The sequence below is a fragment of the Nelumbo lutea genome, chromosome 6, assembly GCF_056320005.1.
Source record: "Nelumbo lutea isolate HS-2025 chromosome 6, American lotus-T2T, whole genome shotgun sequence".
Classification (NCBI taxonomy): domain Eukaryota; kingdom Viridiplantae; phylum Streptophyta; class Magnoliopsida; order Proteales; family Nelumbonaceae; genus Nelumbo; species Nelumbo lutea.
Window position 1 is genome coordinate 19,837,653 of NC_142689.1, and position 12,544 is coordinate 19,850,196.

Genomic DNA, 12,544 nt, shown 5'->3' on the forward strand with positions numbered 1-12,544 from the left:
CGATACAATACAATACCAGGTGTATCATATTAAAATTTTGATCTTTCCTTAAAATCATATTGAGTTTTGATCAGCATGTTATTGTGCTTTAGTTTTCCATTACTGTCCATAATCAATATATTAGGGAGTAGGGAAGCTAATGATTTGTTACATTATATATGCAAATGTATCAGTGCAAGGTTCAAAATATCATATAAGTTGATACGCCAATAGGGATGTATCAACCTGTATCGAGGCTCACTTGTTCCTTTTTTTTTTTTTAAATCTGATTCAGAGGGATCGATTTAAGGCCCGTTTGCCCTATGAACCATGGTCTGACCCAAAACACCCCTGTAGGAGCGTATCGGAAAACCCCAATATGATACGTATATTGAAATTGTGAACCTTGTATCAGAGTTTACACTAGAATCCTACCTAGATGACATCATTAGAGATAGTTAATAAGATTTGCTTAGGTGATGTAACACCAGTTCGAAATAGACCATAGAAATGCAGATTAGAACCAGCAGATGGTTGTTCAACAATTCAAGTTTTGGGAGGCTGACTAAATGCAGAAATTTGCAAATAAATAAAAGGCATAAAAAATATAGAATCTTCCATGATTTCGACTGAAGGGCATTTGCATTGTTTGGTGCAAGGGTAAAATCTTGGACTGACAAGCACGAAAATGCAGAGTACAAGTCTGAGAGCGGCCACTTCATGCCATAAGGATCAAAAGTGGGTAATGAACCTTACCAGAATTTTGAACTCGAAGGCAACAGCTATGTTATGCCAGTCTGAACTGCAAATTATCAGCCTACCTTTTGAAAGAATATACTTTGGGCCCTCAAGTCCTCACTATGAGAGGCATCATCTACCATTATAGTTTCTTTTTCGCTCTTAACTTTGCTGTAGCCAGTAAGCCAATCTAGCTACGGACTTTAGTCCATAACCTTCTCCATACACATGAGATATTTCATCTCTCCAAGAAATTTCTTGTGTCTTCAGTCTTCTCACAATCACTCAAGAACTTAATTAGTTTGATGCTCCCACACTCTTTGTTATCCCGATTATCCAATCTCTTCTGGTCGGTTGTGATCATGGCTGGAAACCAGACAACATTTAATCGAACCAAATTGGCTGGACAGTCATAAAGATCGTTGTCCATTTCAAAAATAATAATAATTTACCAATGGAGAACTGATGGAGATAAGCTGCATACTAGAAAAAAGGCAGAGCCGACCTCCGACCCCTGAACAACCAAGGCAGTATTTTGGCCCTATAGGTCATATTCAAGGATCTTAGTTCTTCAGTGCCCAGGCAATTTGAACGAATAGGCTGAAACTCCAGCTCATGGAGTCTTGTTTGATCTGTTTGGTAAATAGTGAAAAGAAAAACTCTAGATTCCTTCCTTGTAACAACTGTCTTTCTGGGTCTTCCTTCTTTCATTATCGTGGCAAACCAAGAGAATATGTTGAAATGGAGAAAGAATCGATTCCTTAGCATGTCCAGAAAGAAAGAAAGAAGGAATAAATAAAGACAACAACACACATCCATTTTCACACAAGAGAGAGGATAAATTTAAGGCTATAAATGACTAGAGCCCCACTTCCACAGCCTCTCATAAACTTACCCAAGCAGAAAGGAATTGAAATTCTGTCACTGGTTGGAAGAGAGGAGATGCATCATGGGCAGCAGGCCTGGAAGTTGCTAAGCTTATGTTCCCAATAATAGTGATTCCAAGTGGGCAAGTTCAGCGAGGTCGCCGAATTCTTCCTTCCCAATCTACTGTAAGTATTTTGCTGCATCTGTAATTCTATCTTGTATATGATCGTCTCATGCACTAGTTTAGAGGTTTTTCATTCTAGTTGTCTTAAGTACACACTAATGGAAAGATTAACTATACAGTCTGACGTAAATCAAGGCAGGTGATGAACAAAGCCCATAATCTGACGCTGTGATCAGACAGTGCAGAATAGCATATCTACCAGTGGACCATAAAGTGGATTAAAACTATAACAAAACAAAAAGAAGAAAAGGCAAGAGTGAAGAACTTCTGGATGAGTTCAAATGAAATAAGGAAAAAAGAAGAGAAGAAAGTTCTGTTACAATGATGTAAAACACGAAAGGATGAAAAATTGCATCTTTTGGCCCCTTGGGGTGAGGTTTGCTCTGTGAGTTTTCAAGAAATTTATCATTTAAATTAAATTTTCAAGTGTCCATAATTTAATTTGTCCAGTCATAAAAATCTTAGGCTCCATAAAATCTGTATTTTATGAATAAAGAAAGATTCTTTTAGATTTTTTTTATTAAATCTAAAATGAACAAAAGTAAACATTTATTTTGTAATACATATTCTTATAAGTAAATATTTTTTGTTCAAGTTTTTAGGAAACAAAATAGAAAAGATTGTCAATTGAATTATCTTATATTGTTATTTATGCTCTTAGAAAAAAAATGGCTCTTACCATGCCTAAAAATAAAATAAGCAATAAAAATATTAAAAACATAACAAATATGAAAATTCTTGAAATTCTGGTAACAATATATAGGCTTTTCTCTTTTCCTCTTCAATTTTCAAGTACTTTAGTAATGTTAAAAAATATAACATTAAGTTAGTAACAGATTAAATTACATGATAATGACAGAAGTTAAGAAAAAACAAGCTTTGAAAAAGAAACTAAAATTGTCAATAAATTCCAAGTTCTTTGAGATAAACAAAGGAGAAGGTAATTCTGAAACTGGAATGTTGAGATTAAACTTGTTCTGAATCTGTATGTTATCAATAAAATGTCCAAGATATTATCTTATCCAAGCTATTTGTCTTTACTGTATCTTTTTTTTCTTTGTTATCTATCATCATCTGACATACTACCATCAACATGAATGGCTTGGCAGTTCAATAAGAGTTCTTGTTCTCTATAATGAGATGGCACAAAGGGTGAATCCTCTGTTCAGGCATTTTGTCCAACAATTCCCACAGGGGAGGATGATGGGAGAATGGAATATACAACCATCTTCACAAGGAAACTCTAGATTGACTGAGGCGGAGCAAAAGATGGTTGTAGAGAAATTGAAAAAGAAAGTCTATAATCCACCCAGGAAAGTTAAAGCAAAGATTTACTACAGACCCAATATCAACAATATTAAAACTTGGAAGGAAGATAAGGAAGATGATCACAGTGAAGGGTGTGTGATCTGCTTAGATAACTTCCTCCCTTATCAGGAAGTCCTAGCCACTCCATGCAAGCACATATTCCATGAAGAATGCATCCTCCCATGGGTGAAAAGCCAAGGCCAGTGCCCTGTGTGTAGGTTCACACTGTTCGAACAAAGGCGTGGTAGCACAGTGCCTCAAACCAACAACAACAACAACAATGCAATCGGAGATGACCTGATTCAGTTGGTATGGTTGATGGAAGAGGTCCTTGGCTTGTGGGGAAACGTCCCTCAGTAATGAACTTCCAATAACAGAAACTCCTGGATCCAAATGAGTACTAATGCCATTGCTACTGGAGTTTTTGTTTCTTTGCCTCATTATTAGAGAACCAATGTGCAAACATACTGCTGAGGATTGAAGGGGCATCCAATTGTCTGCCCCAGGTTAGAAATGTGAAGAGAGAAAGTATATAGCAAGATGATGAAAACAAATAACGTATGTTGTTTCATGAGAAATATAGCTAGCTATATCCAAAACAATATTAATAGACTTCTTCCTACCTCCCCATTTCTGCTGCAGAGAAACTAACTCACTTTACTAAACCATGACTGACGATAAAACATAAAATCATGTAAACCAAGCAATGTAAGTGAGAGTTCTAAGTTTAAGCATCACATCCACCAGAATCTGTACAGAGCCCATCACATTTTATCATTACACCAAGTAATGGCTCCCTTTTGCTAAAAATGATTTACTAATACGTCCTTTCTTTTGACCACTTGGTTTATAGAGAGAGCATTTTTCAAAGATGGGATGTGCCCAAATCACCAGGGTTACTTATCATACCCAGAGGGCAATTAAATGTTTAATTATGAGATGGAGTATCTTTTCTTCATTTTTTCATAATTATGATTAATTAGATGAAGTCCTTGATCGATAATAATTGTCAACTCTGTTGCTTCAAAATTTAATTAACATTTCTAAGCTGAGAGATATTTCCTCCAATTTTTGAACTTTGAGCCAGAGGTCCTTGATCAATATCAGATATTTGGTTATTGTCACCTTGTCAATGCTGGAGTTGACAAATCCTCCCATCAGAATGAAGACTTTTAGGTCCTCAAACAAATCTGCACTCGATTACTGAGCAACAAATCCACCTAATTTTACCCTCCAAAACCATAGTAACCAATTTATACATGGACAAAAGGTTTAGCAGGTGAAGATGGTTCTCCTACCCTGTGATATCAACATATGCAAAATGTGACACAACGGTTCTCCTTATTCTCGTACAAAACCGAATTCGGACCAGAAACAGATCAGGTCGAATTTAGATGGCCTATAATCGAATATGATCTAATAAGAACCTGAGACATTTGAGTTCAATTTCGTATCCGATAGAACTGTTGAATTATTTGAATTCGATTCGTTTAGAATGGTGTTCACCGATATGTTCAATTCAAGATTCAGTAAATATGTACAAAATTAGCATAAATTCACAAAACCAAACATAAAGCAAGAAACTATATATTGTAAATGGGTACAAATAGGTTCACTTTCATCTGAATCTCATATATTATTGAATTGGATCCAAAGCAATATCTGAATTTGATTCAATCAACAAACGGATCACATTTTTCAAATCTAATTTGATCTTATTATTATGTCTGAATTCAACCCACAACACCTTGAAAAATTCCCATCATTACTAGTTCGATAAAATAGATCAAACTGTAGGAAGCTAAGAGTTAACAAAGGGACAACTATACTAAGAGTCATGTGGCATCATGAAAGAAAAGAATGCCATAAATTTTCTGAATCAGCATCTCCTCTTGTGCAGAAACTTTGAAATTTCAATCTCGGGGCAAAATGAGAACTTGACTTCTTTCTGTACCGGTTCTCTATTGTCATTAGAAAGAAGGAAACTAACAAAACAGTAAGGCAGTTTGGTCAATAAAATGGAGCTTACTACTGTTGCCATTTTCATTCAGCCCAACACCAACTAACAGGTTACAACTAAACAATGTGGTCTACTAATCCTCTCAGGATTGCAGATGCATCTAGTTACTAAAAGACCCCCTCCATCAAGCCATGAATTGATCAAAGCATCCCTTCTTGGGAATTTGTCTCATGCATTGATTCGTATCAAGTATCAACTTAATATCCCGTTTGTGGTTTTGGTTCAATTCACATGGCTTGGCTTGCAATTGAGGCTGCATTTGATTGCAGTGCAAATCTGAATCATATATGAATTTTGTACCTAGTTCATTTTTGCATCTGTTTGTTTGTAACTATGATTTGCACTGTTACCTGATGCAAAATGTTTTGTCTCGCACTCACTAGCAGTCTAGCAATGTAAATTTTGCATTTCAAAACTGATGCAAAATTTGCACCACCTTCCTCCTCTCTCACATGAAATGGGGAAAATATCATCTTGCTTCCTGTCATTCCCAAATAAATAACCCTCCTACCTCCATTGTCTTTCGTATGATTACAAGGTGAGACTACACCATTTTACTTCTCACAAACAAATAAGACAAGGTCAAATCCAAAGCAAAAGTAAACCAGAATTTATAAAATACTTTTGTATTTTTGAAAGTATAAAAATACAAAAAACACAATATACCATTTGTATTGTACACTTTATACTTTTTGCCTTCATACTTTTAAAAGTATGAAAAACCCCAAAAGCACGAAATCAGCTTTTTATACTGTATGCTTTTGAAAAAATTGTACTTTCCTTTTCGTGCAAATGGTCAGTCACACCACCCTTTGATAGAACTCTCAACCCTATCTCCACTCGCCACTGCTAGAGTCAGACTACCGTCACCGATCTCAGACCCTAAAACCACCAGAACTACAAATGGGTGTGCTTTTGCCAAACAGAAAACTGTACTTTCGTTTTGGAAAACATACCTTTCAAAAATTTTTATCGAAACAGTTTTCAAAGCAAAAATACCAAAATAAATAATATTTTATGTACTTTATACTTAGATATTTTTAAAAATTCAAAAGTAGGAGTCTATCCAAACAAAAATTAGACGAGTGCAAATAAAATTTGCTTTGCACAGCAACGAGATGTAACCTTGGCAAATTGTTTGTGAATCAGAAGAATTGGCCAATTTGGTAGCAGATTAGGTGCATTCAAATCAGGCAGAAATATAGAACTGAGGAGGGAAATTCAGCTCAATTTTGCAGGGGCAGGGCCCCAGAGCCCTCAGTTCCATTTTAGATGGTATATATTCCCGTGGGTCTAATATTCCTTCAACAAACTAGCCAACTAGGGCCACTTTATCTCGTAGTGTTTGAAAATTCTATTTGCTGGAGTTGAAAAGAAACAATCCATACAGACTATTATTTGGAACAGTCAAATAAACGTATCCCACATGGCTCAAAAAGCGGGTTCCAAAAGAATAAACCGTGAAGACATGTACACAATAAGTAATCTCGAAATCTTTTCTAGCTTATTCTCCCATTCAATGCAGTAAAGAAAATATCCCGAGACCCGTTGTCTCCGCAACATGCAGTTGAATCATTGCAAAAGGTTGTTCTTAACTTGCAATCACCTGTCGAAAAAGAAGAAAAGAAAGAAAGAAAATAACGTGACCTGTATGTTCATAACACACACAGCTCTTACTAAACATATCACGTATTGTATTCTTTTAATTTTTCTCGTCCCACTCGTCACCTTGACAGTTCAATGAAAGAATATAATGTAAATATTACCAACAACAATGGAGAACAAAAAATAATTTGGAATTACAGTCGGATGTATGCTGCTACAAAACCGGCACAGATATTGAAACTGGAACAGACACATCCCCAGCAAAATTTGAACTCCGATCTGAAGCCGAGTTGCCAACAAATGCATATCCAACTCCATACCCTTCCATGGGCAATGCTGCAGCCTCACACCTCTGGCAAACTCTAGCAAGTGATGCTGCTTTTCGTCTTGCTCTCTTTGTACCTGTAAATAGTAGAGTCTGAAGCAAGCTTGCCAATGCTGGTGCCCGAGCCACCCTCTGAGTTGTAGCAGTGCCACCACTCCGGCACAACTCAAGCAATGCTGCCACTGCATTCTCTTTACCCTTTGGAGTTCCCCTTCGCATCATTCCAATCAATCCTGACACTGCAAGCTCCTCGTTCTCAACTGCTTCAGCCCCAATTGGTTGCCTAACAATCAAGGCCAATGCACCGGCTGCTTCCTCTGCCACTCCTTCTGTTCCCAATGCTCCCACCAGTGCTGTTACTGCACCTGACTCTATCATTCTCTCACAATTCTCCGAGTGTGTGGACAGATTAAACAGTGCTGTTACAGCATCCTTCTTTCCTCTCAAGCTTCCCTCTCTCAAAAGTCCTGCCAGGGATTCAACTGCCCCTTCCTCGCTTGTGATTCTCTTCTTGTAGTCATGAACTGCAGAGAGGCTGAAAAGTGTTGCCGCAGCATTTTCCCTTGCCTCTGTTGTGTGCCCAAATCTTAGAACTTCAACAATAGATCTCAAACATCCTTCTTCTTCCATAATCCGGCTCTTGTTTTTGTCATGAATGGATAGGTTGAGGATTGCAGTTACTGAATTCTCTTGTGCAACTGGGTCTGGTGATGAGAGTAACTGTCGAAGAAGGGGAATTGCTCCTACTTCTGCAATAAAAGTACGGTTCTCCTTCCCTGTCTTTGCTAGCAACCTCAGCTCACGAGCAGCAACTGTTTTTGCCCCCTGTGACCCATTTGACAGCTGTTGGATGAGACGCTCAGCCGTTGCCCTATTAGCTACAATTGCAGCCTCAGTAGAAGTTGGCATGGCGACAACTTCTGCTGGTGGATCCAGGTTCTCCGGTGGATCAAAGCGAATTCCATGAGCTGTGCACCACTGAGAAATAAGGTTTCTGAGAGCTCTATTGGGAACAAGACGTGTATGAGAAAGCATCTGCCCCGTCTTTGGGCAGCTACAATGACCTTCCTCCATCCACTGGGAAATAGAAGCTCGATCGTAGGTCTGGCCAGTTGAGATTATAACTGGGTCTCTCATCAAATCTAGCGAGATTGGGCAACAGAAATCCTTTGGAATGGTGAGGAAAGTGTCCCCAATTTCCTGATATACAAGACCACCCCGTGTTTTCTTCTGACTCCCAGAACCTACTTCTTCGTCCTCAAATCCGAAAAGCAGGAATCTGCAGTACCTTGTGAGAGCAACAAACCCATTGAGTAGCGACACAGTAGGTTCAACATCCCCCTCATTGTTACAAATCTGCTCCTCCAGAAATTCAATCTCAGCTCTACAAATTTTGGCATCCCGAATTCCCAATCTGTCCATGAAGAAACTCTGCAGTTCTGCAGTATCAGGTATCCTTCCCTGCTCAAATTCGTCAAGGAATGAATAGAGTCGCCGTCTCAGCTCATCATCATGTTGATCAATAAACAGCTTGGCTCTTCTAGCCTGTTTCCTCAGCAGCTCAATCTGTTCTCTGATGTCCTGAGTTAGATCAAGTTCCTTTAATGGCAAAACGTCGAGGATAGTGGATATTTCCTGGTTCAGGTCATGGAAGTGGCCAGAAATCGAAGAATTCTGTAATAGAAGCCACAACCGGCTCGACTGAGAGCAGTAATCTAGAAGTATCTTCGATCGGTATATGAGTAGATAAAGCTCCTTTAGGCAAAGAATAGCAGAGGAGGGGAGACTGCGGCCAGAGTCTCTGAGATAATCAAAGAGGATGACGAAGACATCAATTTTCCGAATCAGGGATCTAGAATTTCGTTTCTGGAAAGGATGCGGGTGATGTGAGAAAGACGACATCAACTCATTAGCGACGATACCAAGGGCCTGAACAAGGGCTACTTCGCTGAGATGAACAGGAGCCAAGAAAGCCTCCAAGGAAGGCGATCTTCTTCTTCGCAAAGAGGAGAAAATAGCAGCCGAAGCCATAGATACCAAATTAGGGTTTCAAAAGCTCCGCCACTTTTTATTTTACTGCTTCTGACGAAATCCAACAAAACCTTTTTCCCCAAACTTGACTTTTACAGAGCGTCTCGATCCCTCTATCAAATTTTCCACATGAAAAGAACAAAAAGAATAATTTTTTATTTAAGATGATGATCTGAGCACTTTGAAGAAGAGGAAAACAATCTCCTCCAAATTCAAGATCACTCCAGCTCCAATATTTTACAGTCTGAGAGAAAAAAAAAGAAAAGGCAATAAAAAGAGAAAGAACAAAAATCCCGTCTTTTTCCTGGTTCTCCTCTGTAAATCTGTAAGGTCAATCTAAGAGAACCAAAAACAGACGAAAACGAAGATATGAAGAAGATCTCTTACTGTTCTTCTCTTCTTCTTCCACTTCCAAGTTGTTGCCTGAATCTTCAGAACGCTGCAACCGAGTTCCTAGCGGAATCCCTTTTAAAGCACCGAATCAAAGCTTACGACATTTCCGCGTTTAGCAGGAGAATCCATTATCGTGTTTCTTCTCCTTCTCATCTTCTCTCTCCTGAAACTTCATCGCTGCCTCCATGAAAACGACTTCCATCGTATTTGACGAGACACACACATACTCTCTCTCCTCTCTCTTCTCTCTTTCTCTCTCTAATAAATTAATTATCTTCTTTTGACCTAACTATCTCCGTTCTCACTCTCTCACTGTTCACCTCTCTCTCTCTCTAATAAATTAATTATCTTCCTTGACCTAATATCTCCGTTCTCACTCTCTCACTGCTCACCTCTCTCTCTGGATTAGAGATATTTCCAATAGACGATATTGACCTTACCAAAATAGTCCCAAATTTATTGTCGAATCTCTACGGCTTCCCGAAACGTGAAGGATAAATCTTTTGCCTTCCGACGAAGCAAGAGAATGAATGAGATGCAGCAACTTCTGACCTCTCACTAAATGCAGAACGCAGTGGAGCACGGTTCTTCCAACGGCCGTTCTAACCGTTACTAACGGTGTTATAACGGCATTAGGATTTCACTATTAAAGTATATTTTAATAATTAATAATTTAAAATTAATATCTGAATTTTGTTCGTTGAAATTAAGGTCGCAAGTCTATATTATTATAAACGGCCGTTATAACGATTGCAACGACAGATAGATAACGTTCGAAGAGTGGGGCCTCGTGAATCGTGATGTATGTCAACGCTACGGTAACTGGAGTTTATTGCCCCAATTAATGAGAGCGTGTTTAGTTGTGCAATCTATCGCTACAAGCCTACAACAATCAATGCTTTGCAACCCGGAGGTCAGAAACTCCAAGCATGTTGTTGGTCGAACCGGGTTCCCACTGGTTCAAAATTGTCCTTCAAGACTACCAAATACCCAATAAATAAAAAAAAAAAGGTGGATTCATATTTGATCTAATTATAAATAATTGAATCGAATGCAATGCAGTGCAATCAATCCATTTGTAGCCTTAATGCAGAAAAGAATGGCTCATGCAATTCTTCTTTAAAGATAGAAGAAGATTTTTTAGAAACTCCTTTTTCCACTATATAATGATAATGGCATGAAGCTGAAGATATTACTCATGTAATTGAATTTGGATTCAGTAATTATAAAATAGTTTTCACATGGTACTTACAAACACTTGTAATTGTGCGTTGGGAATATCTCTATTGAATAAAAACATATAAATATGGAGATGTTCCCCTCGAAAGGCTGTGAGGACTGAATCCAATCTCCATATAATGTCTCTTGAAAAAGTAAAAGTAAAAGAATTTTCAGTCTGGCTCAAAAATTACAAGATGGCAATTTCCACCCTGTTAACGTGTACCTGTCCCTATGGGGCTTTTTTGGTTTGAAAGATGGGATTTTGGGGCAAGGATGAGTTTTAGGATTTTATAACTCATATGGATATAAGTAGGATACTATATTAGGCTAAACTCAACCCTCTCCAATCTGTATTTTGAATTTATTAGAAAAACCTAGTGCTTATGATTAAATTATTTGTTGCAAGGCAATATGAACTTATGTATTATGCATTGAATTTAATGCATAATTGACAGTTCACGTGTATGTTTTTATTCAAAATAGCCTAAAATCAGTGATACATTATGTACCAATTAATTGCACTATTTGAACCTAGGTGTGAAATAGCTATTTTCGGCCTATAAATGAGTTAGTTTAACTAATATATTACCCTATAATAAAAGCTTTAGCTTGCATAAAAACCATGCATCTATATAGCAATTTTTACATGACCAATTGTATTAGAGTTGCAAAATGTATTAGATTGAATTGGGCATATATAAAAGGAAAAAAAAAAAACTCTCTTATCTTCACTCTTATTGTAATAATTTTTATCTTAAACAACTACTAGTCCTATTGTTGTACAAATTCCATATTATATATATATATATATATATATATATATATATATATATATATATATATATATATATATATATTCTCACCCATACGACTCAATGGATTGTTCAAGTTAACTTGCTAACTTGCAGCAAATTCATCATACTCTGAAATCTGAATAGAATGGTCTCAGCCATGAAAGTAGCAATTGCAGCTACAAAGTAAGGTTAGGGGTTATTCACCAGTTATATTGTTAACATACAGAAATGCAATATGGTCTTGTAGAACATCCTCGTCCTCACGTTTTTTAACATGGCCTAGATCCTAATTTGATTATAAATATTTGGATTCAAATTGAATTTTCTATCAATTGGTTTAAGATTGGATTTGGATTGAATTCAGATTATCTGTTATCAATAAAGTGAACTAAAAACGTCTTTAATATAGTATATAAACCTCAGCTTGGGAAAAGGTACAAATAGAAATATGTACAGTGTAAAAAACCAAGATTTAAAAATACAATATGCACATATTTGTATTTGTATGTACTCTTCCCAAACTGAGCCTAATGGAAAAATAAATTAAAAAGTGATCAAAATAACTTGTATAGGACTTCACATGCACACACAAATAAGGGTAGATCCATATGCAATCCAATATTATAAATGGATTGAAATTCAAATCAACCTAACAAGATCAGATTTAATAAAACTCGTTTAAATCATATTTAGATATCCCCTTAACCATAACCAGATTTTATTTAGATATTACTTGATATGCTAAATTTGTAGAGATTTGTTCATTTTTTAGTCTAGATTTGAACCTATAAATTAACCGAATTTGAATACTAGCACAACCCTTTACACTGCATTTGAATGTGGTGTAAAAGTACAACTACACCGATGGAGTTGTACACTGATCGGTTTAAAGTTACGGATCATTGTAAATGGAAAATGGAATTATCAATATAAATGTTTACATCGTTTTTATCAAAATTATAGTTTGCATCGATTATCAATGTAAAACTTGATGTGAATAGAATTGATGTAAAATTCGATTTTTGGTGTTTAATTTCACTCCATCCAAACGGCTATAAAACCGGACCAGCCAAGTGTTT

General features: G+C 36.9%; 1 long non-coding RNA gene and 1 pseudogene across 2 annotated transcripts; one reads left to right on the top strand and one right to left on the bottom strand.

Annotated features, from left to right (window-relative positions):
* The first annotated feature begins 1,578 nt into the window (after positions 1 to 1,578).
* On the top strand, positions 1,579 to 3,704 carry LOC148847776 (uncharacterized). The gene is made up of 2 exons (XR_016100388.1): positions 1,579 to 1,769; positions 2,878 to 3,704. It is a non-coding gene; the product is annotated as an uncharacterized LOC148847776 (long non-coding RNA).
* A 3,065-nt stretch (positions 3,705 to 6,769) lies between these two features.
* Positions 6,770 to 9,778, bottom strand: LOC148847777 (U-box domain-containing protein 17 pseudogene; annotated as a pseudogene). Its single transcript, XR_016100889.1, has 2 exons — positions 9,445 to 9,778; positions 6,770 to 9,170 (listed from the first exon to the last, which is right to left on the bottom strand). The product of XR_016100889.1 is annotated as a U-box domain-containing protein 17 pseudogene (transcript).
* Between the last annotated feature and the right edge of the window lie 2,766 nt (positions 9,779 to 12,544).